This window comes from Pezoporus flaviventris, unplaced genomic scaffold (assembly GCF_033815535.1).
Source record: "Pezoporus flaviventris isolate CSIRO_AGI_PZ_B2104156 unplaced genomic scaffold, CSIRO_AGI_Pfla_v1 ptg000031l, whole genome shotgun sequence".
In the NCBI taxonomy this organism is placed as follows: domain Eukaryota; kingdom Metazoa; phylum Chordata; class Aves; order Psittaciformes; family Psittacidae; genus Pezoporus; species Pezoporus flaviventris.
Window position 1 is genome coordinate 21,485,536 of NW_026892579.1, and position 27,612 is coordinate 21,513,147.

Below are 27,612 nucleotides of genomic sequence, written 5' to 3' on the forward strand. Positions count from 1 at the left end.
CAATTTACATTTTAATTGTAGGGGAGCCAGTACCATCAAATGGTGAAAGTGCTTTTACTTTACCTGAACTCACAGTCATTGGACACTTCCCAGTAGATTTGCCTTTACGGCAACACTTACTTACTTTTACTATGACATCCCTTGAGTACTCAGCATCCATGAAGATTAATAAATTCTTCCCAAACTGTGCTAAATTCATTGCCAATGAATCTTCTTTCACTACATGGAATTCTAAAAAGACGGTTTATTTTAAGCTTTTAACAGACTGTTGTAGTTAATTGTGTATATCAGGCAAAAGGCTTGGTTGCTAAGAAAATCTTTGGCATGTTTCCATGGGATTTGTGTGTTATTGACAGAAAAAGCACCAAATGATAGGAAATGCATCTGTTAATTTGAATAGTTAAACAAAAAAGAGAATAGAACAGTTTTCTGCCCAACTTCTGAGTTAATGCAAGCCGAGGCCAAAAATAACACAGATCTGTCAGTTTATAGATACTTGTCTTTAAAGATCTGATTTAAAAAAAAATTACACCCCCATTTTTGTGCAGATAGAACATATGGTTGTCAGTGGCTGCCCTTACACTGCTGCACAGAGGTTCCCGGGATGAGCTCAAAGTAAAAATATGTTATTTGCAGAAACACCCTGCGTGCTTGCTCCTTCCAGAAATCTCAGTTGCATTTACATTAATGTTCTGCACTGTGCAGTTGTCTGCCATGTGATCAGACAGGGCTTTCTCCATAGTTTTTCCAGCTGTCCCTATTGCTGTGGTCCAGAAGAGGGAGAGAAAAGATGGCCTGAGACAGGGAGAGAAGACAAAAGCTGAACCTCCCTTAAAATTCCTTGATACTGCTTGCCTCAAAAACAGACACAGCAGTAGGCGTCCAGGGCTTTAGCTGAATGAAGTCTGCCTGGAGGAACAGATGCCTAGTACTGGGTCATATCCTGGAGCTCAAAATGCAGCCAGGGAAGTTCTGCCACGTACAAGGTGGACACAGCCAGTGGTAGAAACAGCCAGGATCCCAGCAGGAACATACAGCCCTGTACAGGCCACGGTTTAAAGACTGACTGTGCAGTACATACTTAGTCCACTTCAAAACGTCTGTATTTTATATTTACAGAGAGACTGGAGTCACCTGGCAATCAAGATCAAGCAATGGGATTACATCCTATTGATACATTCCCAGAAACTGTAATTTTAGTTGCTCTGTATTTAGACCTTGGCTATGCTCCATAATCACTACATGACCTGATAACTTATGATTTTGAAGAATGAATGAGTCCCATAGGTCTACAGGCCAAATAAAACAGTGGATGTATTGTGAGAGGATATATTATTTAGCAGGATAGCAGAGTTCAATAAAGTAGTGTAGTGGCCAAGGAGCCTATTCAGAGAGTAGTTTCCAGGCACACTGAGAACACGGATCTCGAGTGCAAGGTTCAGAAAATCCTGTGGAAAGTGAATTATTCTATGAGACGATGATGATTTTTTTCTTTTTAATTCTTTAATTCATGTTGGGTTTAGGTATAATTTTTTTATGTCTGAACAAGGAAAATCGACCCTACAGTTGAAGCCTACATCCATGTATGGCATATGTGTTGCTCAGTAATTGCCTCCTACAGTGTTTATTTTCCTGGTGAGACAAATCTTGATTTTTGGTTTTCTCATTTAAATGCTTCTTATTTCAGTTTAAATACAGGAAGATTTTATAGATTGAAGAACAGGTTCATGCTTCTGATTACCTTTGAGCTGATTAAGCAGCAAAACATTATTGGACAATGAGGGAATCTTATTGGAGGTAAGAAAATTGAGAACGTCAGACTCTCTGATATAATTCAATAACAGCACTGGAGAGAATTATTCATTTGCTGGGAGATAAGTAGTCAGGCCTTTTCTGTTTTCCTTCTGCTTCTGTTATTCTACTCACGCCGAGACTTCGGGCAAGACCTCCTAACTTCTTGGTTTTTCAGTCTTCCCTTTCTGCAAAGCAACAAATCAAGCTGCTTTGCTGGAATGCTGCAGGAATGGATGTAGTGCTTTACAAATACCTAACAAGCTCTACTTTTTTGCTAAGAGGCAGAATATATAAAAATACATATATATACATAATATTTGCCAATGTTCTTGGGTTTTTTTCAAGACATGGCAATAAGAAAATAAACTTAAAAGCTACTATGACATACCTCATTAAGTGTCAGAGGTTTGTATCAAATATTTGATTCAAGGTTCTCTGTCTTTTAAAGCAGCACTGAGGCAAGGCACATTTGTTTAGCCTGCATATCCCTAGAAAGAAATCAGATATACATTTTTTTAAAGCACCTTCATTTGCTTATGAGAAGAATATCTCTCTGCAATACTTGATACAGAAGATGTTTTGTGCCTGCATAACATATGCACAGAGCATATGTTTTAATTTTAGATCAGTACAATATTTCAAATTTAAACAAATTAGCCCAAGGCATGAAGAACTATCATACTTTTGGGGTTTTTTTCTGTTTTTTAATACATGCCAGATTGTAGAGAGGCATTACTGATGAAAAGGACAATCATATACCTGAGCGTATTTTATTTACTCCTCATTAAGGACACAATATACCTCTTTTTTTTTTTTCATTTAGATTTTCATGTAGTGAAAAAAAAAATTACTGGTAATGATCTTACCTTGTTATTTCTTCACATATTTTTGTAATCATTGTTTTAAGGGCTTTTTGTGTTGAAGGTGCCATTCAAGCTTTGTTATTCAGAACTATTCCTCTTAAAGTTGTCCAGTTTCCATGTTTCATAACCAGGGAATACAGACATGGCCCTGAACTATTTCAAAGATAGCTGCTAAAGATAACTTAAAGATAAAAGCAAGTCAGAACGTTTAAATTTACCATTCAGGAGTCCACATTTTTAATCCTGTGAAATGGTACCTATTCATTTTTAATCCTGTGAAATGGTATCTATTACGTATATTGAACATGTACTCCAATAAGCCCTCTTTCTCCCACAGAAGGCTTAGCTTAATATGGGATGCTGTTTCTCCAATTGTAAACATTCTATGGCAGTGGAACCACCAAAGGTGATTGCATCACTTGTTATATAAAATTTCAAACTTAATTCACAAGTCAGAAGTGTCCTGAAAATCCTCTAACTGAAGGGAAATTCAGTAGCCAATATTCTTGCATGTTATTGGATACTCAGCTTTTGCAAACAATTGTGTAAGCCATTTGAATAGAAACAATGAACAGACTGCTTAAATGGCCATTGCTAGAAGAACATTTAATATGAGCCCAGATTTAACATCCATATGAAGCAATACCTCTAAACCTCCTTCTAAAATTTCTTTGGGTGTTCCTTACTCTGTCCACAAGGACTCTTTCATCACCGGCAGGGCTGCCTAAAGGGCCCTCATGCCGTATATCTTCTATTTACCTGACCTGCTCTTATGAACCTTCCTCAGCCTGTCTGAAGTGCAAGTATCTGTGATGGCTTGAGCAGAATTAATTTAGGTCTTTGCCAACTTGTCTGTTGTTCTCAGGAATGGCTTATTAGCAGCTCAGATGGGAGGCTGAGGAAGATGGAAAGGTCTGGTGCAAAAAGGTAGGGAAAGGGAGAGAAAGGGAGGTGTGTGTATTGAGGGGTCATGCAAAGCAGAATGAGGGTGGGAGAAGCTAGCTAAGGAGTGAAAGCTCTGTGGTTGGCTCAGCTGGGACAGGAGGCAGATGTGTCCATGGTGAGGTAGCTCAGAAAGGGATCCAAAGCATGAACTTGGTGAAACTTGCTTTCAGGCACTTAAGTTGTTACATTCAGTGCAGCATCAGGTAGCGCTAACATACAGGAGATGGTGAGTACAGCATGTACGGCTGTAATCCCACCCTTTCCTGGTTTCCATCCCTCAAGCAGAGATGCATGCACCCATAGCTTACTCTCTGCAGGCAGACTCTTAACACTCCTTTCACTCAAAGAACATCTCTCTTCATTTATCATCCAAAGAGAAGGCCGTGGGGCTCACCTTTTACAATCATCCAACAGTGAGAAACCGAAATCAAGCACTGGTTCCAGCTGTCTCTCCAGCCTGAGAGAATTAAAACTCCAATCACTCCTTTTAGGAGCTTCCAGCCCTGTATGGATAAGGAAATATTTGATGTACCATTTTCTGGAAATCTATTTCCTTATAGCAGCACGCGAGTACCCTCCTGTGTGGTTCATGTTTCTGCAGTGAGCACAGCAGGGTTCTGTAGGGAGCCCAGTCATGTTAGCTTGCCTTCAGTACGTGTTGACAATGTCTGCCAGACAAACCCCCGGTCAGGGACAAACGCGGCCTCTTCCCTGGATGATCTTGTAGTTGGGCAGACACCAAACTGCTGAGCTTTTGGTTGAAGTAGGGCCACTGTCAAAATAAACTGGAGTGTATCTTAGGCATATAAGGAACTGAAAAGCATTAAAGGATTGAAACATTCCCTGGATTAGACAGAGCAGATTCAGATCCTAAATTCTGTATGAACCTTCTTTTAATTTCACCTCTTTTTTGTCTGTTTGGTTTTGAGTTCTCATCCTAAAAGTTTTGCCAGCCATCATATAAAGATGCTGTTATGGAGCAAAGAAGTGGGATTCTGTGTCCAGCTCTCAGACTAATTGACTGCCTAATTTGTGTTTCAGAACAAGTGCAAGTCTTCATTTTTTTATTGAGAGATGCATCAGTGCTGCAAAATAAACTTTTCATATGGGCTGCTGTGGACCTACTCTTGATTTATGACATTATACTAGAAGCTGAGTCAAGCTAATATTGTTCACTGGATATGAAGAGAACAAATTTTAAGTGCTCTGGGGAAGCACTTTTCCATTTTGAATTTTATATGAAAACCAACAGAGTCTACTTCTACTTTTTCCAGTGGAGATGAGAGGGTAATCTACTGCAGCTATGGGAGGTCAAAAGTAGCCCGTGTTTTAAACAGTCATTTCTTAACATGGGAGTTAGTCACTTTCTCGTATCTCTTTGTTTCTTGGTTATAGTTAATCTTAAAAAGAAGAATGCTTTAAAATTTAAATTAACTATAAAATCTATAAAAATATATCATCAAGCATCCCAAACCAGGCACTTGACAATTACATTTATTACTGCACACTGACTGAACAAGATACTGCATTAGATACAGAAGGACAATTGACATCAAACAGGCACTCTACATAAAATGTAACAATATGCATTAGAGAGGAAAGGCATTTGGGGGGCATTTGATTAATGTACTTTTAATTGGACTTTCCTGCCTCATTGGTTTTATTCTCTCAATTTAGCTCAAGCTGCTCAAATACATAAATAGCCAAAGCACCTACTATAATTAACAAAACACACTGTTTGCAAATTACCAGATTTCTCAGACTGTGCATAAACAAATAGTATATTATGCAAATGCTGTTGAACTACAGAAATATAAACAGGCAAAGAAAGTCTAATACTCACTAAAAAAAACCCACAAAGCCTGACATCCTCCTCATTGAAAGCTGTTATTTGGGACACTTGATCTTTTTGGTCCTGTATTTCATTAAAAATTTGTAGGATGTTCTGCCAGTGCAGTTCAATTTTGAGTGTACTAATTTGAGTGTACTAAGTTATGTCCCTCATGTGATGCTCCCTGATCATATAAAGAATATGTGAGGCCATATTTGTTTCACAAAATTTAAGCAACAAAACTGAAAAGCAAATATATATTGAACAAAGAATGCCTACAGCAAAGAAACCCAACACAAAATGTTGGCTTCTACTGCTACATATGACTTTTAAAAGATTCTGGGATTTTTAAGAATCCCATGGTATGCACTATACATCTAGGATGTAATTCAAAAGACTACTTAAAGTGCACAATTGCTCATAAGACAGATTAAACATTTAACAACTGAGAAAACTATGTAGGTAATTCGGATTTGATACTTACATTCTCAGCAAATGTGAATGACATCTGGCAATAAAGCACATGGATAGAAATTTCATAGAGTATAAGCTGAGTGAACAATTTGTTGCATGAATATTTGGAAGGAAAAGAGCAGACTGGAAAATGTGCATCTTCCACGTCTGAGCAGTCAAATCTTTGCACAGGATTTAAGAACCAGTTAGTATAATATTGAATATCTTTTTAGAGAATTTGCACTTCAAATACTTTTCAGTTACCATACTAAAACCCCCAAAAGAGCTCTTCCTCGGTAAATCCTCTGTAATTTGCGTTTTAGACTATGTACATTTCTACCCTGGGAGCACCACCTACTGTTGAACATCTACATGTACAGTGTATGGGGGAACTCCTACCAGGTTGATTAGAGTTTAGATTAGAATACACAGCTTTTCCTTGAAAACAAACATTGAAAGTTAGAGACAGATTCTGCAAGTCACCTGCATAATATATGAGCCAAGAGGGAAAAATGTGACCCTTTTCCTCCCATTAGGTAAATATTGATTCAGGAAGACTCAAATATTGGATTTATTACATATTTACTACTCTCCATCCCTTCTTCACTACACTTTGCCACAGAGAAGTGTCAAATTATTATTTACTTTTTCTTTATAATGCTTTTCTATTTTACCTCACAAATTCAGTCACATAGGCTTGAGTAATTGTGAAAATGCATACAGTTTCCCTCATTAAGCACTGACAAATCATTTTACAAACATTCTTGCGGTCCTTTCATGTTGTTTACTTCACAGTTGCACAAAGCTAATAGTAGCTAAGATGTTTCCCATTTTTTTCATTGGGAAAGAGGATTTTTTGAGCTGGTACTCAATTTGCAATGGGGGTATTTCCAGGGAATGCTTAGGTGACTTGCAGACTGACTGGGCACTGGGTGGTCATTACTGCCCCAAAGCAAAAGGTTCTGGAACACACATGCTTAGATAAAAAATTAATTATAGAAGGGGAGGAATTTAAATTGAATCTACCTAGCTACGTTGCTGAGGAAAACAGTAGTGATGTGAAGTAAATGTCCATTAGGAGGTAATAGCTGGAGTATGCTCCACCACTGCTGTCCCTATGCTGAACATGTAAAACCGCTGTCAGTCAGGAAATTCCTTTGGGAAAACTGCTCTTCCTGCTTTCCAAATTAATTACATTAAATGTGGTGAATTACATTAAGGAACAGGAGCATGGAGGAAAGGTTGGAGGATTTTATTTCCATGCTACCAAAAAGTTTCAATGAGCTGTTTTCATGGAGGTGCACAGTGTAACTGAATTTCCCATACTATTTTCTTCTCTAGCTGGGATAAATATGATAAAGACTTGGAGCTTTTATTTTAAATGCATTTTATTATTTATTATATATTTTAAAATAATTTAAATTTATTTAAAATAAATTTTTAAGAAAAAGTCCTCCTTCTCATGAGCTGAAAGGATACAGAATCCTGAATGATTGCCTGTAATATGCATTCAATACACATATCAGCACTGATGTTCCTCAGATTTGTAGTTATAACCTCTTCAGACTCAGATTTTTTCAATAGCATTGCATCTGTACACCTAAGATAGATGTTCCTCAATGGTCCAACATCCTTTAAGCTGAGCACAGGACAACAAATTCATATTAAGTATTTATGAAATATTAAAAGTCTAAATGCTGGTTATCTCTGTTATCTGTGTCTGTTATCTCCACATCCAGCTATCTATCTTCTTTAGCAAGAAAAAAATGAAAAAATAAAAGCTTTTCTTTAGTATTCTCTGAGCTCTTCAGTTCCATGTCTTGTGTCCGAGGAAGATGGTATAGGCTAGTTTTACTTGTGTGTGCCTCCAAAATTTCCCAGATTCTGAAAGCCTTCTGAAAAACAAATCATTCTGCTTGCTGTGATTTGGGTTTTTTTTTAGTGTACATGTTTGGTTTGAATTCAGATTGCCATAGCTATTTCCTATTGCAAATAATCACTTTTATCAGTAAACCTTTCAATTAATTTATTCATTGCTTCACTTTGTGGTAGAAGCAGCTCAGTATGCTGAAGAACTCTGATTTTATATATATATATATTTAAGTTCGCCATTACTTTTCTGAACTCTGAATGGTGGGAGGCTGAATCTAAAGTCACCATTGAAATGTATGTCACTGTAGTTACTTAACGTTTACCAATATCATTGTAGCATAGTCACTACATGAAGGTGAATTAACTCAGTCAAGTTAATGAGTAGAATTTCACAGTGTTTATCGCTATATGTATACTAAGGTTTGCCGTTTCAGTGGTCAGTCATTTCAAGCTATGGATGTCCTAAAGTTATGGCATTAATCTTACATTATGAATTTTTTCTTCTAAAGTTAATGAACATTCAGGAGAAAGGAACAGAATTAAATATTTCAAATATCCTCTCAGCACATTTGGAAATCAGACTGTTCCTGCTAAAAGTGTTTTAAAAGCATTCGAACACTAACAGTTTTCTTGACAAACCTGAACAAGCCCTAGAAATATTTCCTTGTAAGAAGTCTCCAGTTTCTCTACGCATAGGTCCATCCTGCAAGCACAGGCAAGTATTACTACTGTGTTCAGTGTAATGATTCAATGGTCATAGAAATCAGAAGCAGTGGAGAGAGTGGATGAAAATCCACCTCCACTGAAGATAATGCACTGACTTCAGTGAGACAGGATTTCACTCAAAGCGTTAAGAAATGTTTTTTAACTATATGGTCTATGCATCTGCAATACCTGAGGGAAAAGCAATATTCTAACCATAGAGCTAATTTGTGTCATCAGAACTGTTTAAAGAATATTGCTGTTTCAGTTAATGACTTGTAACAACTATACCCAGCTGTTAAAACCAAAACCAAACTCGAAAAGCATCTGTGATGAGAGATCAATCATTTCATGGCACCTAATTGAGATGTAGCCAATTAGAACGATAAACAAGAACACACAGATTTTCACATCGCATCAACAATTCGTCTTTCACGATATATAGCTTTGATTATAAGCAACAGGACAGATTCCCCCATTCTCAAGTGTTGCCCACATTTTTTGTCCCATGGATGTACAATGTCCTGAAGTGCATGTTCAACTAACTTGAAAAGCAATCTATGCTGCTGTCTGCCTTAGTCTCTTTGTTAGTTACTGCTTACAAACCTTTTTGTGTGATCTTCAAACATCATTAGCATCAGAATTTTGTTGCAAGTCTGGGCCCTGCAGCTGAACCCATTAGCACCTACAAAAAGCCCCAGGTGATACCCCACTGGTGATACCAAAGGTATGACTACATTTGGACACTGTGGGTTAAATAGTTTATCATTCTTTTATTACATATCATGTACATATCAGTATATTTTAGATGTGTACAGTTTCTCAAAGTGTAGCACATACCAACTTAAGTGGTTGTTTATTCTATTACCTTTATAGATTAAACATGAAAGCTCATTAAAAAAACAAAACAGCAATATACTAGGGTTCAATCTTTTTTCAGTAAAACCCTCTTAGCTAGTATTGATTATATTCCCCTCTTTTAATTCTTAATGAATCAAGTCCTGTATCAGTCATTCCAATAATTTGACCAGGATTGATATCAGGCTGTCAGAACTGTAATTAGATGGGTCATCCTGTTTGGCTTTAATGTAAAAACTGGTCACACTCTTCTAAACTTGATATAACTAGATTATTTTCATTCTCTTCAATTAAAAAAGAATAAATCATTAGCTATGCGATTACTTGCTGTAAATCAGAATTGTTTCAAAGTAATTTCACAAAGCTGTAGAGTATTAAAGTATCACAATTACTCAGGTTTACTTGTGGCCCACAGAAGCATCCAGGAAGGATGCTCTCCATGCTTAGACTGACAAGGACTTGGCTGTAGCTTCACTTCACAGCCTTAGTAAATATAATCATTTGTGGCTGTTCGTGTGGCTGTTAAGGCAACCTCATCAAGTAGAGAGACTTGTCTCCTCAGTCTAGTCAGAGTAGGGCCAATCCCCACAGGCACATTTCCAAACTGCAATCCAGCTGCTACCACAGCTATGCTTGGCTGCTGAGCAGAAATCAGAAGTTATCTCAGACTCCTGGTCTTGAACACACACTGCTTATAATATTACAAATCATAGAATCATTTGCATTGGAAAAGACCCTTAAGAGCATGTCCAACCATTAACCTAATACTGTCAAGTCCACCACTAAACCATTAAACTCTAACTGCCACATCTACACGTCTTTTAAACACCTCCAGGGATGGTGACTGCACCACTTCCCTGGGCAGCCTGTTCCAATGCTTGACAAGACTAACCCTTTCAGTGAAGAAATTTTTCATAATATCCAATCTAAACCTCCTCTGCAACTTGAGGCTGTTCTGTCCTATTACTTCTTACTTGGGAAAAGAGACTGGCACCCACCTTGCCACAACCTCCCTTCAGGTAGTTGTAGAAAGTGATCAGGTCTCCCCTGAGTCTACAGGGGAGACTTGTCCATGCTAAAAAAAACTCAGGTCTCTTAGCTACTCCTCACAGGACTTGTGCTCTAGACCCTTCTTTGGACCCACTCCAGCACCTCCATGCCTTTCTTGTAGTGAGGGGCCCAGAATCAACCACAATATTCAAGGTGTAGCCCCACCAATGCTGAATACAGGGGGATGATCACTGCCCTGGCCCTGCTGGCTGTGCTATTTCTGATACAGGCTAGGATGCCATTGGCCTTCTTGGCTGCCTGGGCACAAGCTGGCTCATGTTCAGTGGCTGTCAATCAGCATCCCTGGGTCCTTTTCCACCAAGCAGCTTTCCAGCCACTCTTCCCCAAGCCTGTAGCATTGCACGGGGTTGTTGTGGCCAAAGTGCAGGACCTGGCACTGAGCCTTGCTGAACCTCAACAATATGGTGTAAGATGTATTCTGAAAAACTGTATCTCATACTAGCACTTTACAAGTGTGTGCATGACTTTCAGACTCCTGCATTGCTACCGTCCTTCTAGGTATGAGCACAAGAAATGGATGATAGCAGTGGTTCACCTAGCCCTGTACTGCAGTCACTGACTGCAGCAGGAGAGGCTGTTTAGAGAATATTCAGGAGCCTTGCCACCTTCTGAGTTCATTTCCTCACACATCACCATAAGCCACACTCATTGCATCAGAGGGTACATCCCTGCTCATTTTCCTTATTGTTTATCAATCCATTGGCCATGAATTTGTCCATCCACTTTTGAAGCTGCTGATACAATTTGCCCCCACGGCTCCCTGTGGCAACACTTTACAGAAGTTCACTATCCACTGAGTAAAAATGTACTTTCTTATATGTGTTTTAAAACACTCTATCTCTAATTTCAGTGAACTTCCCTAGTTTCAGTATTGCAGGTTTTGGTGAACAACAGTTCAGTTTCACTTCACCTACATTTTTTTAAATTCCCCTTTGCTTTTTTCTCTCCAGACTGAAGAGTCCTGTATTTTTGCAGTATATCTAGCCCCTGGAAATGGAAGAATGGAAGGTTTTAAGCCCGTCATCCTCTGTTTCGTTCCGTTTCCCACTCCAGAATGGCCATCTTTTCCTCTCATCCAAGTGTGATGGCAATACAGATAGTACCATGCTACTAGAGGTGAGTGGGAGGCAGGGACTGATAAAGACATTTGACTTTGCCTATAGTTATGGAACAGCCCTGTCGTTGACAAGGCTCTTGCATGTATCCCAAGTTCTGTACCTAAGCCCTGCAAACAGCTATACCCACAAGACTGCTATTCTCACAGGATTTGTGAAAAAGCAGTTCATTAAACACATAATGTTGACATATGCATGAGTGAGAGGCTCAGTGCACTCTTTCTCCATCCACACTCAGATTGCCAGGGCTGGAAGTTTCTCGTGGTGATGCTGGTGTAAAGCAGTTTCTCCAAGGATGACACTGAATGCTAGTGAGACTCCTCAGCAATAGATCATCTTTTGAAAGTCCACCTGTTGAAGATGGATGTGCCTCTTTGTCTTTATGATTTTTTAAACTGCTAGTGCTTAAAACTGTCTGACATGTACTTAGTAATATGTATTTGGCCAATTTTCTGCTTGCCAGTCTGGAAAATCAACACAGAGTCATCATTCAGTATTGAGCTTGGTACACAGCTAATGTGAAGGGAAAACATAGGACTGTTAACAAAGACAAAGAGCATGAGCCAACATTATTTCCTTCAAGCTTCATTCAGCAGAATTGCCCTGTGGAGCACATTATTCCCAAAAGCACTTTGAAAATGAGTGGGTGAACATCCTCTATCACTCTGTAATACTTGTTAAAAAACAACAATGCTGCTGGGAGGGATGGAGAGCATGGAGGGTATAGCTAGAGGACTGACACTCCTGACCAAAGGACAACACAATTACAAAAATTACACTTCTTAGTAAGTTTTTTGGAAAATAAATGAACAGTTTAAGTGGGTGAAAAGCTGGACAGAGCCTGGCCCAAGTTTACAGCTGAAACATATGCCCATGGAAAACAGAGTCTGTCCAAGTAAAATACTCTGCCTGTATCTGTCAGTGGATCTGTAGTACATCATTTACAAAAGCAAGAGTCTTACAAATATTTCCTTAATGGTTTCCTTAATTATTCTAATTAATGAGAGTCTAGTAGGTTGCTTCTTCAGTCACTGGTGAACTCAAATGTTGTGTTTCTATTCCTGCCTTTTCTTCAGGAATCCTGTAAGACAAGAAGTCAAGTATACAAACAGTGATGAGGAAGTGGCCAGTGACTGGAATTTGGAGGAAAACAATTAATAAAAGAATTTTCATGATTAAAATGTGGGTACAGTGCTGGAAAAAAAACACTTCTCCCAAGTGAAAATGATTTACTGTCTTACTGCCTGGCATGATCAGTTGTGTCCTTTTTTTGCTGATCCTAGTGACAGGAGAACATATATTTGATAGAGCCTTTTCATTCAGTATATACTGAGCTGTAACCTCACATTTTGAAAACAACAGAGAATAATGTATTACTAGTCAATCTAATATCAAATGATGAGCAAACAATTCAGGAATAAACTAAAGTCCCACTGAACCCAAGTAGCTGCTTAAGCTGAACCAGCTATGAAAGTATAATTATGTTTGGAGAGTTCATCTTGCCTTTCTGAATAAGTCTAAATATTTATTTCACAAATCTGTTCATATGTTACTGGGGGCTTTTTAGCTTCCCTAAGTCAATTAATGCAATATGACATGAGAGTATGTGCAGCATCACAGTGCCATAACACTGGAGACTCAAGTTCCATGCTTTCTTTGTTAATGCAGCTCTAGAAAGAATACTCTGACATGTTATAGACTACTAGATCATCATTGCTTTGCAATGAAACCCTAGTTGTCTGAATCAGTTAGGTGATATTGAGGATTTGCAGCTAATTGCAAATCAATACAGAAGTGGAAGATAATAGTGGAAGAAGTAGCTTGTTAGAGGAGAACTTTGAGTCACAGATTTTCAAATACTGGGCTTCTATGTGTAATTAATCTTTCTCCTCCTGATGTGAAGCAGGTATCTGCTGTGAAATAATACTATCCATTTTTTTTTTCTTTAGAAAAAAAAAATCATGGTGGGAGTCAAAAGAAAGTTATTAAGAGATGTTAACAAGGTGGTTCAATGGGCTTTATTCAGAACATGCCAGCAGAATTCTTTTTGCTTGAAAAGACAATGCTCTGAGTCCCTAAAAATCACACACTTTAACTGTACAATCTGATCCAATCAACAGTGCTATATGCATGAAAAATGCTCCCAAAATCCATGATGCTGACGGGGTTTCATTACACTTATCACCTTAGAGAACCTGCCCACTGAGGTTCATTTATAGTTGATTAGCTTAGGCATGGAAGAGAAACATGATTATATCTGCACTCAGCCCAAAAACATTAGCAGCGTTGATGCTGTTAGTTCAAAAAGAAATTATCTGTAAACAAAAATCTCTATGATCTGATCACTAATGTCAAGAGAACACAAGTAAGCGTAGCTGTAATTTTAGAGCAGGCAACAGCGCTCTACAGCTCACTAGCTAAATTATTTTCCTTTTAATGTCAAACCGAATGTGCTGTTAAAGGATGTTCAACACAGTAACAGAGAATTGCATTAACTCTGCATAGCAAAGGCTGAGCCTCCCAACGAAGGAGGATAGCAATAGCCAAGAGCTAGAAATCTATCCCAGGGAACTCTTTCTGCCTGTATCTCTCCACCTCAGTGAGAGCTTTTGAATTTTAATCTCTTGGCCTCCATTTTACATACTTTCTGACTACAGAAATAAGGCAGGAAATGTATTTCTCTCCTTACAGTCTGTCTCACGATGTGCTGCACATGGCTCATTCCAGACCCCAGATATAATACATATACATAGAGACCCACATCAGTTTTCATTTCTCTCTTTTCCTTTCATAATTTCCAGTAAAAATATAAAGTGATCCTAGAAGTGAACAGAAGGAAACCACTTAATTTCTGCAGGACAGGAGGAAACACTCAGCAATCTTTTCTCTTCTTCTCAGGTTTATGTGTACAGCATTGCCAAAGTTGGAGACTTTCTGTGAGGCATCAGCTTCTAGAATTGAACTGAGATGTTGCAGGTGTTCTTTTTTTTGTAATGTACATTTCTTATATTAGTACAGAGAAGTCTTGAAAGCAAGATCTGAATGCATGCAGCAGTCTTAAAGCCATCAAGACAGAGAAGAGAAGGGGGCATCCTGTATGTTCAAATTCAACATGGAGCACATGATACATGAGAACAGGCTGAGAGATGTGGGGTTGCTGAGCCTGAAAAGAAGGCTTAGAGGACTGCCAGGGGTTTATAGACAGGATAGGATCAAAGTAGTCAGAAATGAGAGGCAATAAGCACAAATTGCTACTAAGAAATTCTGGCTGGATATAAGACGAAAATAAAACAAAATCACAGAAGAATGGCCAGGCACTGGACCAGGTTGCCCAGAGTGACTGTGGAATTTCAGTCCCTGGAGATACTCTAAATTCAACTTGACAAAAATCCATGCAACCTAATCTAACTTTGAATTTAGGTCTGCTTTTGAGAAGAAGGTTGAATTCAGTTGACCTTCAGAGATTTTTCCAACCTGAATTATTCTACAGTTCTATTTGTCTCAATTCTTAGTTTGCTAAGCTACACAAGCCAAACTTTTTTGTCTTCTCTCATAAAAAAGGAGCACCTTTAAAATCCTTTTTATTCAAAGGGATAGATTATAATTTTTCCTGTGTCAGTCAAGAATCTATAATGAATGGGGTATAACTCATGTAAATGTCTATAAGAGGTATATTAACCTATTTACAAGTTTATATAAAATAGAAGCTCAGTAGATGGAGACACTTCACACTGAAACGTACACACAGAGTCATGACAAAAGAAGATGGTTTTACTCCATGCAAAGTCAAGGTCAGCCAAGTACAGATGACACCTGCTCTGGCAGTGTGCCATTTCTACCCATGAAGGAGTGAGTCTATTCCTAAAGCAACAGGAAAAAAAAAAAAAATCTTTAGAATAAATAAGGGCAAGTAATTTTTTAGGTATGATGACTGAATCTGAATAGATTCCCTGGAAACTCCTAAAGAAACAGTATTGGCTGTAGCAGCTAGGATGTTATACTAGGAAGTGGTTTCCACTGTGGAACACAGTATGTGAGAAGGGCAGACAAGGAGACAGAATCAGTGAAGAGATGGGTACATCTGTGCTGGCAAATAAGAGCACTGGGACCAATGCTCAGCCCTGAGGGCAGATGACATGGATTTGCAAAGGTCCCCACTACTTAGGGTTAGTCCCCTCTAGAGAAATCAACCATGTCCACACCACAGAGCACTTGCATCGAGTGTTTTCTGTATCCTATATATTGCCTCCAAGAATCCAGGATGTAATTATTAGCTTGTGTCTTTTTTTTTTATTAATTTTTTTATTTTTTATTTTAATCACAAAGTCATAGGATCACAGAACGGTTTGGGTTGGAAGGGTTGGAAGAGAACATAAAGCTCATCTAGTTCCAACTCCTTGCCATGGGCAGGGACACTTTCCACTAGACCAAGTTGCCTTACTGTTCCAGTGCCTTACTACCCTCAGAGTAAAGAACTTCTTCCCTCACCATATCTAACAGAAATCTTTTTTCAGTTTAAAGCCATTCCCCATTGTCCTGTCACTACATGCCCTTGTAGAAAGTCCCTCTCCAGCGTTCTTATACCCTTTAGGTACTGCAAGGCTGCTCTAAGGTCTCCCCAGAGCCTTCTCTTCTCCAGGCTGAACAGCCACAACTCTTTCAGGCTGTCTTCATAGGAGAGGTGTTCCAGACCTCTGATCATCTTTGTGGCCTCCTTTGGACTCACTCCAACAGGTCCACAACCCCTTCTGTTGATGCCAGGGAGCTGAACACAGTACTCCAAGTGGGGTCTCACAAGAGCAAAGTAGATGGGGCCTCTGGGTCTTTTTGCCTGACTTCCTCTTTGTTGGCAGGCGTCACTCCTGAGCTTGAAGGAGATGATCCTTTAATATGTACCAGCTTTCTTGGGCCCTCCTTCCCTCCACAGCTTTATCTCATGGTACTCTACCAAGCAGATCCAGGATTCGCCCACTGGTCACGTGGCCAGCAGCAAACCCTCACTATAAAGTCACCTGTCCCTGCCCTCCCTTTAATCCTGACCCATATGCTCTCAGATGGCTCCTCATCCACCCCCAGGCAGAGCTCCATGAACTTCAGCTGATCCCCAACAGGAAGGGCAATACCCCCTCCTCATCTTCCCTGCCTGCCCTTCCTAAAAAGCCTGTATCTTTCCATTCAAACACTCCAGTCTTAGGAGCCATTCCACGTCTCTGTGATGCCAAGAACTTCCTAGCCCTTCTTACTGGAGTGGCTAGAATTCCTGTTCTTCAGCTGCTCCCCTGCTGATCTGTGATCCCGCTCCAGGCTCTGGCATCTATTGCTCGCACTGGCATCAAACTGGTAGGAGTGGGATGGGTGGAGGTTCCCCTCCCCTGGCAATTTTAGATTAAAGCCCTCTTCACCAGTTTGGCCATGAATTGCTGCACTGGAATTTTATCAACTGTCCAGCTTTTCTAGAATAGCCAAAGGAAAAAAAAAAATAAATGTATTCCCATGGTAGCTGCAACAGCTGTTTTGAGAGTTCACATCACAAAGATCAGGAACAGAATTATGTGTTCCAGTGACAACCAAAAAACCTGCCTAGACTGTAGTGAAGTAGTAGATGCTGGTCCTGAATGTCCGCAAGCAGTTTGAGGCTGCAGGCATCCTCCCAGATGAACTTCAGACCCAGTGGTGCAGAGCATCCACACTGTCCAAAATGAAACCTCCTCAAGCACAGACTTGCTCATGTGCAGAGTGCACAGCACTTGACTTGGGTCTCCATGGGACAGTGCATAGTAAAACGTAATAATAGCTCTGTGTGTGTGTGTTTGTGTATGTGGTAGGATGAGGCTTTAGTTCAAAGTGAATTTAAGGACAGTGCTGGATGGAGCACACCTGAATGCAGTTTTTATAGCAGGATGGCGAAAGCATTTATTGCTTGTTCTAGGGCCTGGCATCAGCCCAGTGGAGTTTAAGGGTGTCTTAAGCATTCTGGGCTAGTGTTGGAGGAATATGAAGGCCCAAGGAACAAAATCTGGCAATTAGAAATCATCTCTGTCTGCAGGGACAGATGATCATCAGAACTGCTCCAGAGAATGGTGGTCTATCCAAAAGAGTTCAGGGACAGCTTTGCGTATGGTACTGACACTTCCTGACACGTCCTGAAATCACATTTGCCTCTTTCAGTGTCATTATCACCTAGGCAACGCATAGTTCTTCTGTGGTCATCTGACGACAACCTATGTAATAGCAGAGACTCCAGTTCTTTGCTCCTAAGTCGACTTCTTTGTACTTGGCATTGTTTAATGCCACTCCATCCTCAAGTTCTTCTTCAATTCCCTTTTATATTCTCTGATTGTTTTATACCCTTGATATTCAAATCCTTTTCTATGCTAATGTTGCCTCTCAACGTTGCATCATCAACAGATTTAATTAGGATATGCACATTTTCCCATGACAACATATACTACATGAAAATATTAAATTAGAGATCAAGACAGACCAAAACTGCTCCTGAAGGAATTTTGCTACATACTTTCCTCTAGGATTATGACTGTGTTTTCAGCATAACTCCTGTCATCTATGTTCTAAGTACCCTCTTTTCACTTCTTATATATATCCTCTTCTTCATAAACTGATGATTCTCTGTGTGGAACAGTGAGTAAGCAACACCCAAATTGATTAAAGCTGTTGTATTTCAAAGGAAAGATAACACAAATATTTTTTTTTTGTCTGAAAAAAATAACTGTGTTATCATAAAATCTACTTTTGGTGAACACAAAACAGGTTTTGTTCCATTTATCCCAGACATACTGGCAAAAAAGCAAGTAAGCTCAGCTTTACTATGTAAGAGCCCCCTTCTTTTCTGGTTCTCTTTTTGTTTATACACCTAAATTAAATTTTACTATTGCATTTATTTCATCTTAATTCATCTTAACTTTTAGCAATTTTTGATTTAGCTCTATACTTTTTGCCCTCCAGGGAGCTGTTCAGTCTTTTTTTCGTATTTCAGTAAGGGTGTCTACTTATTTCTAATATTGTTTGACAGTCTCTAATTGTCCAGTTTATCCTGAACCTTTTCATACCAGTTTTGGGAGAAAAATTACATACTATTTTTTGCAGGTTTGCCTTCAGAAAAATCCAGTTCAAGCATTCCCTTCCCAAAGCACTTCAGTCCAGCCTGCTTCACTATATAGTTTTCCCAGCTTATCAAAGTTTGCCCATTTAGGATTGTCACTGCAGGTAGAGATCACTTTTGTTAATCCTTTCATTTCATGACCATTCTTCACCAAACAACGAAGAGCTCTTTGGTTAATTCTCTTAGTCTAAAAAAATTACAAGCTCTGTTAGTTTTGGCTGTGGTTTATGCGCCCAGATGAATGAGTTTGAACAAAGTTGTTTTACCTGAGGCATCTCCCTTGCATTTGTTTGCAGAGAAGATCAATGAAGTGCCCTTGGCTTTCCTGTCCTACCTGCATGTATAAACACTTGAGTGTTTTACAATATAAGGTCCTGTGGAGGGTGTCATGTAAATGTCTATGTCTGAGATAGTCACTGCAGGTTCCTCTTAGAGTCCTCGAACAAAAGCAGATATTTTAAAGTTGCAAATCAGAAATAAATAATTCTAGTCCTTCCAGAGACTAATTTTGGATAGGGAGGCTAGACAGCACAGATGTAGGCATCTACACTGCAGATTACTGCTCTTAAAGGAGATGAATCAAACTACTGGTGTGCTTTAACCAGTTTTTTGTGAAACAAACTACTGCACCCATTTAAGTGCTAATGAGGTTGTGGATTCTCTCTGCTACCTATTACCACTGCTGAAGACAGAATACTGGGTGACTAGGACCTGTGATATGATACAGTTTGGCATGTTCTTATTGCAGACATTTTTCAAGATAATTATGCTACTTAGATTTTAGTTCACTGATAATTAATAGTAGTGAGATTCACTTGCTAGATAATAATTAGTATTATCCCTCAATAGTCTTATATATATTAAGTACAAAAGACAATGCTTGCTCAAAATGAAGTGCTACTCTGAATATCTGCCTTAAATTATATATTAGGTTTTGTACAGGATATAATAGTTTTTGGAGACCTCTACACTAGGTAGTGCATACAAGCTGGTGTATGTTCATACAAGGTTATCTACTAAAGATAATTACTCCACTGTCACACACAGCAAAAATGATGCGCTAGCAAACATACGTATGTCTAAAACTGTATAGTTCACTTAAATTTGCATGGCTATAAAAAAAAGTACACAATTGCTTTTTGCACTGAGTCATCCTGATCAGCCTTGTTTTCCTATATTCTCAGTTAAGCAGTTAATAAAAGATCAGAAATTTAACATTACTTCATTCAAACCAGGAATGGCTTTTCCCCTGTCTATACAAAAATTTACTACTGGAAATATTATTCTAACAGCAAATAATGCAATTAAGTATTTGGTTTTGTTTGGTTATTGAACTGTAGGCCCAACATACCTTTTCTGTACATGTATGTCCTGGTTTGTTTCTATATTAATCAGATACGTGAAGTAATAAATTATTTCTAAAGAAATACATAAATTTTGACTGTAAGGCTAAGGAAAGCAGAGCAAAGTGCACTGACTATTATGTAATAATGAAATACCTTGACATCTAGACCACTTTATGATACTATTATATCTTCACGCTGACATATAAAAGAACAATAATACTGATATTAAGCAGTATAAAAGTATCTAGTACTACTGACATTTTGACATAAGAAAGCTTAAGGTGATATACAGGTACTCAGTGCCAAAAGATTACCTGATTTCCACAAGCTCAGCTGAAGAGATAGTCTGGGAAGGGGGAGGTGAATTTCCCCTAGAAGGGGATGTGCAGTGATAGAAGGAAAGAGTACTACTTCCATTTCAGGAACACTAATTGCTGCAACAGAAAAGTTGCTCATGGACTGTTGAACTGTACAGTCATGGCATTTTCCAGGTAATCACATTTCATCAGTTTAGGTCCTTATTGTCCTTCAGCAATATTCATGACAGTATTTGGGTTGTAATATTTGCAGAAAGTACTTATTTTTAAATACTTACTGATTTATTTTTTTTTCCCGTCAATACTGTGTCTGGGTTTTTCCACAATATTATAAGGCCAGCTATCCTCTGGAAATCTCTTGTGATGGACAGTTCTTTAAATCTTTTCTACTTATTGATCAGACAGCAAATTTTTAAAACAGGTAGTAAAAAATGGACAGCAAGTACTATTTGTGGAAAAACAGACTTTCTTTTTACAAACTGTCATGGTTTAAGCCTAGCCAGCAACTCAGAACCATGCAGTGGCTTGCTCACTCCCCCCACTTTCTTCCTCCCCTGGCTCCCGGAGGGATGGAGAGGAGAACTGAATGAATGTAACTCCCACGGGTTGAGATAAGAACAGGCCAGTAACTAAGGTGTAACACAAACCACTGCTGCTACCACTAATAATAATAATGATAAGGGAAATAACAAGGGAAGAGAATACAACCGCTCATTACCCACTGACCGATACCCAGCCCAATTGAGCAGTGATCTAGCCCTTTCAGGTAACTGCCCCCAGTTTATATAGTGGGCATGATGTGCTGTGGTATTGTATACCTCTTTGGTCAGTTTGGGTCAAGTGTCTGTCTCTGCTTCCTCCTGGCTTCCCCTCCTCCCTGGAAGAGCATGAGACTCAGAAAGTCCTTGGTCAGAGTAAACATCACTGAGCAGCAACTAAAAACATCGGTGTTCTCAGCGTTGTTCCCAGGCTGAAAGTCAAAAACAAAGCACTGCACCAGCTACTAAGAAGGAGAAATATGACTGCTACTGCTGAACCCAGGATACAAACACACAGCTAAACCAGTGAGGAATAATTTAATGATTATGGTGAGCATTTACAACCCATTACATAAAAAAAGAGACAGTTGGGGTACAAGCCTAGTTGTAGAAGGCAGTTCTTTGGAATTTGAAAGCTCATAAATTTCCTTTTCTGTAGCTTCTGATGTCAAAATGGCACAAACTTGAATATTACATGGGATGGATGTAGTCAAAACAGATTAGGTTTTATAACTGGTTATATCAAAAAAAAAAAGACTAGCCTGAATTGCTTGGCATTAACAAACAAAACTCAGAAGGTATTTAACATGCACATGCAGCAATTCTATTAGAGACATTACATGCTATTTGCCAGTAAGTGATCTTTGAACATCAGCAGCTAGGGAACTCAACAGTCAGATGCATTAAATTCAGCTGTCAAGTAACATAGTGACTCACAAGAACTTAGAATGAATTTAGGAGGAAAATACCCCAAGTAACTCCAGTTCAGTACATGTATGAGAAAAAGCAGACTCCTGCCCATTGTGGCTATGATCTCAAGAACTAATCTGAAAAACAAGCTCAAGTACTTCACAAAGCTCCTGGTTAAGAAGATAGGAGGCTGAGAGGAACGAAAAAGAATATCTTTTAAAAAATCTCTTTCTTTTGTTTTCTTGTGGCTTAAGATACAGCAAAAGTGCTCTCAGCACCCTGTCAATTACCTTGAAATTTAACTAAACCAAACTTAGCACAGTCAGTTCATGCTGTACTACCAGGTAGCATTATGCATACTCCCCTATTCATCTGTCTGCGTATTACTCCTCCAACCACTCTTCAAAGAGCAACTACCACAGACAGGTGCTGGATGGGGGGGGGGAAAGGCAGCATCCCAGACTCTTCATACAGAATATATTCTCGACCCACCTCTTTTTAATTCTGTCACACCAGATCTAGCAACAGCATGTCTGCAGACTGCAACCTAGGCTCTCTTAGATATTGCAAGTAAAGATATCCTAGGACACAGCTGATTCATGCTATTTTAATTTATCTCACTATGCTAGCTCAGAAGAGCTTTACTGAAGCAGACTCATGTGGATTTACCCCTCATGTCCGAGGATAGAAAATAATAATGGAATTCGTAATTAGAAAAATGCCAGTTTCATTACTTAGGACCTCCATATTGCAGTTCCAGGTAAAAGAACAACTGCTCCATACTCCTAGATGAAAAACCATTTAGATCAAGGCTCAGCAAAGAGCCTTGGACAAATCTGATACATCTATTTAAAGCCATGATGGAGAAGAGCAATTTATCAACATCAGTAAATCCTGATGAATGCCAAGACACACAAGTCTCCTAAATCAAATAAGGGCTTCGACCAGGTTTTGTCTAATAATTGGTTGCTGAAAGCTGAATGTGAGGTAGGACATAATTAATTGGATTCTCCCTCCTCATAGCACAGCACAGCCCTGGAGTGCAGACTGTGAAGTTTTAGGATGTCAAGCAAGAACAGGAAATTAACTTGCAGAAGATACAGGAACAGAATTCTCACCTTCTCCAGCAGGTAAGATCATATGGAACTTCATGGTTTTTTGACTGACCTTTCCAAGCCCCCAAACCTGTTTTGAAACAGAGGAGCTCTTCACTCCATCTGCTATCCCTGACTGTCACAGTTGGCCCAAATACTGTGAAATTTCTGTATATACTTGGCAGATACGAGAAATCTTTATTTGGTTTAGGTACTTAACGATACTTAATTTCACCACAGCAAGGTACTGATCTAGAGATGAAAGAGTTAAGGCATTATTTTGGGCTTGTTAAACAAATGAATGCACTATTTTGGCTTGTGAAACATATCAAGGCTTGCTCTGCCAGGGAACAAATGAGATTTTGCATGACCATGGATTTATGTAATCTTGGGCAAGTCATTTACACTTTTCTTCTCTTTTACCTTTTTTTTTTTCTTTTTTTTTTCTGGGAATACTAGTGCTAGTTTGCAATGAATTTATGGAATACATATAAATTAAAGTTTATGACTGTGCTGTAATAGTGGAACTATGTAAGTAACCTTCAACTAGAAAGGTGACACTAATATTCCTCCCACATTTCATCAAGGTATGGAGCATGCGGATGAACCTGCAGGACCTGTGGCATCCAGCAGGTATCAATCATAAGTGCAGAGGCAGAGGCATATTTACCTAGCTTTCTGATGTTTCCTTGAGACATTGCTAATACAAGAAAACAAAATGCTAGGGTCTGCACACAATCTGTTTAGGTTTTGCACTGGGATATAAATATCAATAAACACACACATACATGAAGGAAGAATTCACAGGAATAAGCAAGTTTCCTTTCCTTTAGATCAGTTTCTCCTGTGCAGGGGGAAATGGGATTCTGCGAGACTCAATTTCCTTTAATTTGCCAGAAGACAGCTTTCCCTGAGAAACAAGCTTTCAAGCTATCAGGCAGACCAGCTCTAATATTCACCCATCAGTAATCTACTGTAAGGATAACACATTTTAAAAAGAGAAAGGGATGTGATGATCCTTTTACTTCTCAGCATTTTTCATAGTTGTTCTGTTAAAAAGTATTGCTTCTTTGAGACATGTCTTGGTGCAAATACGTAGGTGACTAAGACAGTTGATGCTTTTCAAAACCCACTGGTAAAAACCCCCAAATCTCAGAAACCCTAAATCCCAGGCATCAAGGTAATGATAGCCAATATGCCACTAATTTATCTTTGCTATCTAAAATAGAGGGCTTCCTGTTGTAAAATTGTTAGCCTCACTGCTGTAAGAGATCATCTTGGGGGAGTGGGAGAAACCAGGACGAGAAGAAGCACAAGTAACACAGTCTAACCTTAATGAATGTTGAATTTCCACTGACTTGTGCCAGCAGGCTGTTCATGCCAGAAAAATGGCAGATGATGTACAACATAATTAGTGTCTACCTAGTGGAAGAAAAGACAGATTAAAGAAAATTTATTGAAAGAGTAGCCTGATTATTATCCTATACTTGAGAAAATTCCATGGAACCTGGATCTTGTAGCCACACAATGAGTCACTCAAACTTCATATGTCATCAGCTGCCACAGCCAGCAACAAAGAAGGGCTGCTAGCCATGTTTCCAGAGCCACAGCCTCTGCTGTGAGCTCTGGGGCACTGACATCCTTCCATGGTGGATTTAGTGCAACTTATGATGAGTTTGTTGCCCCTGAACAGGGAACTCCCCGAAAAATGTCTGGAGCTCAGCACTGTGGCTTCCCCCCCATGATTTATATCACCCGTTTCTGGGTTCAGTCAACTGTAGTCGGCGAAATGAACACATTTTAGATTGAGTAAAACATTGTTGAAATGCATCAATACAACTGCTCTCTGTTCAAGTTTATTGTAAGGAACTGCAGAAGGGGCCTCATACCAAAACACAGCCACTTGTTACCAATCTAAACAACTTCATGCCCTGTGAGATCTCGCTCAGGAATTTGAACTATCTGGGTGGAGGGCTGAGATAGGTGGAGTTTCCGTGAGCGCTCCTGTGGACGTGTGCAGGTGGTACAGAAAGAGAGAGAAAGGCAGGGGGAAGAAGCAGGAAAAGAACAGAGAGAATATGTTTCTCGTTTTGGTTTTGGGTTCTGGTTTGTTTTTTTCTTTTTTTCCAGCAGATGCGAGCTTGCTTTGATTGTGCTCCAAGTAGACGCAACTTGTGCTCACGCTATCAGCAAAGGCTTAGTAGCTCAGGCTACTAACCATGGCTACACTGTTTATGGTTTGGAGCTGACTCACGCCCATCCAGAGTAAAGGCTCACAACTGTGCAGTTAAAACCAGAAGAGACCAGAAAAACAATTCCAGCCACAGGCAGAATAAGCAAGTTGTGTTTCCTCAGAAAAGTATACAGGTCTTAGGCTTGTAGCAGGGCACTGTCCATAAAATCAAATTAATATTAGCACTGAGCCATGGGAATTCATGTTGCAGTTCCTGTGCTCCAACCCAGTAATTTAGCACTGGGCCACACATGCTTTCTGGCAAAACTTCTATTCTTGATTTAGAAACCAGAGGACTCTCTTCAGTTACCTACTCCATAAGTGAGCTAATCCTCATTGCTATTAAAAGTTTTGCTGACTTCAGCTTTCAGCTGTGAGATTGCATTTGTCTCATTTTTCTGTTCTCTTCCATGTCATCCATATTGTGTGACATTGGCTACATCCAGCTGATACGTATCAAATCACACACTGATATGCACATTAAAAAAAAAAAGAGATCAATGATTTCAGGCCCCAAACCTGGAGAAGAGATGCCTAAGTCCAAAATGAACACTTCTGCTTATCGTGAAAATACCAGTACAAATCTCTCAGCTTTATTCTGACGTGGTACGTGAAGCATCTCAGCACCTATCTCACAACTCAACCAGCTGAAGCAGCAAAACCATGTTCCTTTATCTGCCTGAGAAGAAAGAGGGAATGTAGTCAGGAATTTGACAATTTCTGCATCTTATAAGAAACAGTCAATGAAAATAATTCATTAACAGTTCTTGGAGCAAAACCTAAAAAACTAGGTCTTTCCACTCCCGGGTAAAGGCCCTAAGGCTGAGGAGCCCAAGATCACATCCTCTTTTCCACTGGGTGGAACTCAAAGATTTTCTGTTCCTCTGGTGCTGGTAAATTATTGGCAGTTGCAGCTCCAACAGGCTGCAGATGTCCAGAAATCCTTGCCAAATGACCACTGATCTCAAGTTTGTAGATCTGTTCCTATTCTTAAAAAGACATTGCTGCCACATGGCCTGAGTTGAGAACCCTCTTATGATGCTGAATGCTTCAGTCCCAGAGCAGAGCTAGAATTACCATCAGCATTAACTAGGCGCAAACAAGCCAAAACATCAGAGCATGCTGATTGAACAATGCATTATTGGTGCTACCTTCCTCTGACACACACAGTGCAGGAACCTGAGCTGACCCTCTACAGGAATTTCATAAATTCTGCATGAGATCAAAGGGATTGCAACTTTCAGTGCTGTGATGTTCACTTGGGTGCAGGCTCCCAAGAAAGATACTGATTTCTTAGCTATGCTGGTTGTATTGAGTTTATCCTGAGGATACATATCATTTCAAGGGCAACAACTCCAGGTCTTTTTGTGTCTTGATACATCCTATGACTGTGTCAACTCTATACTGCAGTAATCTTCTCCAAGGACAAAAGGATAATAATCCTGCATTTTTAAATTTTGAGAATAATTTAATGAAAGGTTTGGGGTGTTTTTTCCCTTAGTTTCAATAAAGATAGGATTTTATTCTCTGAGTCCCACAGTATGATGGTCAAACCTGGCAATGCTTTTAGTCATGTCTACACTACATAGTGAAGGGTGTTACAGAGGGCTACCAGAGATGACTGAAAGCTGGTTGCTTTACGCTGAAGCATGAAGTACATGCTGTATGTTACAGCACTGCTCAGACACGCTGATTCTGCAACAAAGGCATTACATCTGCATTACAAGGTAACATTAATTCTAACAATTTTTCCCCCATAATTTAGCTGCATACTTAGTTTTAGATATTTAAAGGCAAACAAAGAAACAGATGAACAGCAGATGTACGAAGTTGTGAGGTGCAACTGAAGCTGTGACCCCATTCATTTCTTCTCTAAGAACCAAGACTAACTTACAGTGAAGAAGCCAGAGAAACCTTAAATCAACAATGTAATTTTTTAATGTGTATCTTACTCTGTATGTAAAACACAACATGTCATATGCAACATGTGTTACAATAATATATTACAATACATATGAGGTAATGTATATTGGATTATATTTTTTATTACATATTATATTCCATGCTTATTTATACATTTTGTATATGTGCGTATATATATATAATTGTATGTATAATATACAATAGTTTACTTCTTCATTTCAGGAAACACTGAAGATAAATGGCACTCAGTAGATCTCCTCCCCTTAAAAGACATATCTGTGTCTTTGGCATATTGAGATACTGTGGCAAAACACTGGGGCCCTTTAACTTTACAGAGTACAACGCAGAAGTGCTTTCAGAGTATATTAGTACAGTGATTTCTTTCAGCAGCTTTGATTTCTTCTCACAGGAGTTAAGAAGAAATTCACTTAATCGGTATACCTAGGCTCAGCTTACCAACTTCTTTAATACTTAACGTCTATATTGGAGACAGTACTTACTACAAACAATCACTGCAACTTCTGCTGGCAATTAGGATGAAGAAAATTAAACCCAGGAGACACAATAGCTGACATACATACAAAGTTGATCCCCACTGGGGTGACTGCCTCACCTACTACAGTATGC

At 39.1% G+C, this 27,612-nt stretch overlaps 2 long non-coding RNA genes across 2 annotated transcripts in view; both read right to left on the reverse strand.

Moving 5' to 3' along the window:
- Window positions 1-229: 229 nt before the first annotated feature.
- The window catches only part of LOC133272843 (uncharacterized), a 38,913-nt gene continuing 11,530 nt past the window's right edge, over window positions 230-27,612 (reverse strand). The window contains exons 2-4 of the long non-coding RNA XR_009744584.1: window positions 24,161-24,251; window positions 2,183-2,282; window positions 230-795 (exon numbers count right to left, since the gene is read on the reverse strand). This is a non-coding gene — a long non-coding RNA (uncharacterized LOC133272843). The remainder of the gene's footprint in view (window positions 796-2,182; window positions 2,283-24,160; window positions 24,252-27,612) is intronic.
- LOC133272842 (uncharacterized) lies at window positions 5,081-7,568 on the reverse strand. Its single transcript, XR_009744583.1, has 2 exons — window positions 7,366-7,568; window positions 5,081-6,045 (listed from the first exon to the last, which is right to left on the reverse strand). It is a non-coding gene; the product is annotated as an uncharacterized LOC133272842 (long non-coding RNA).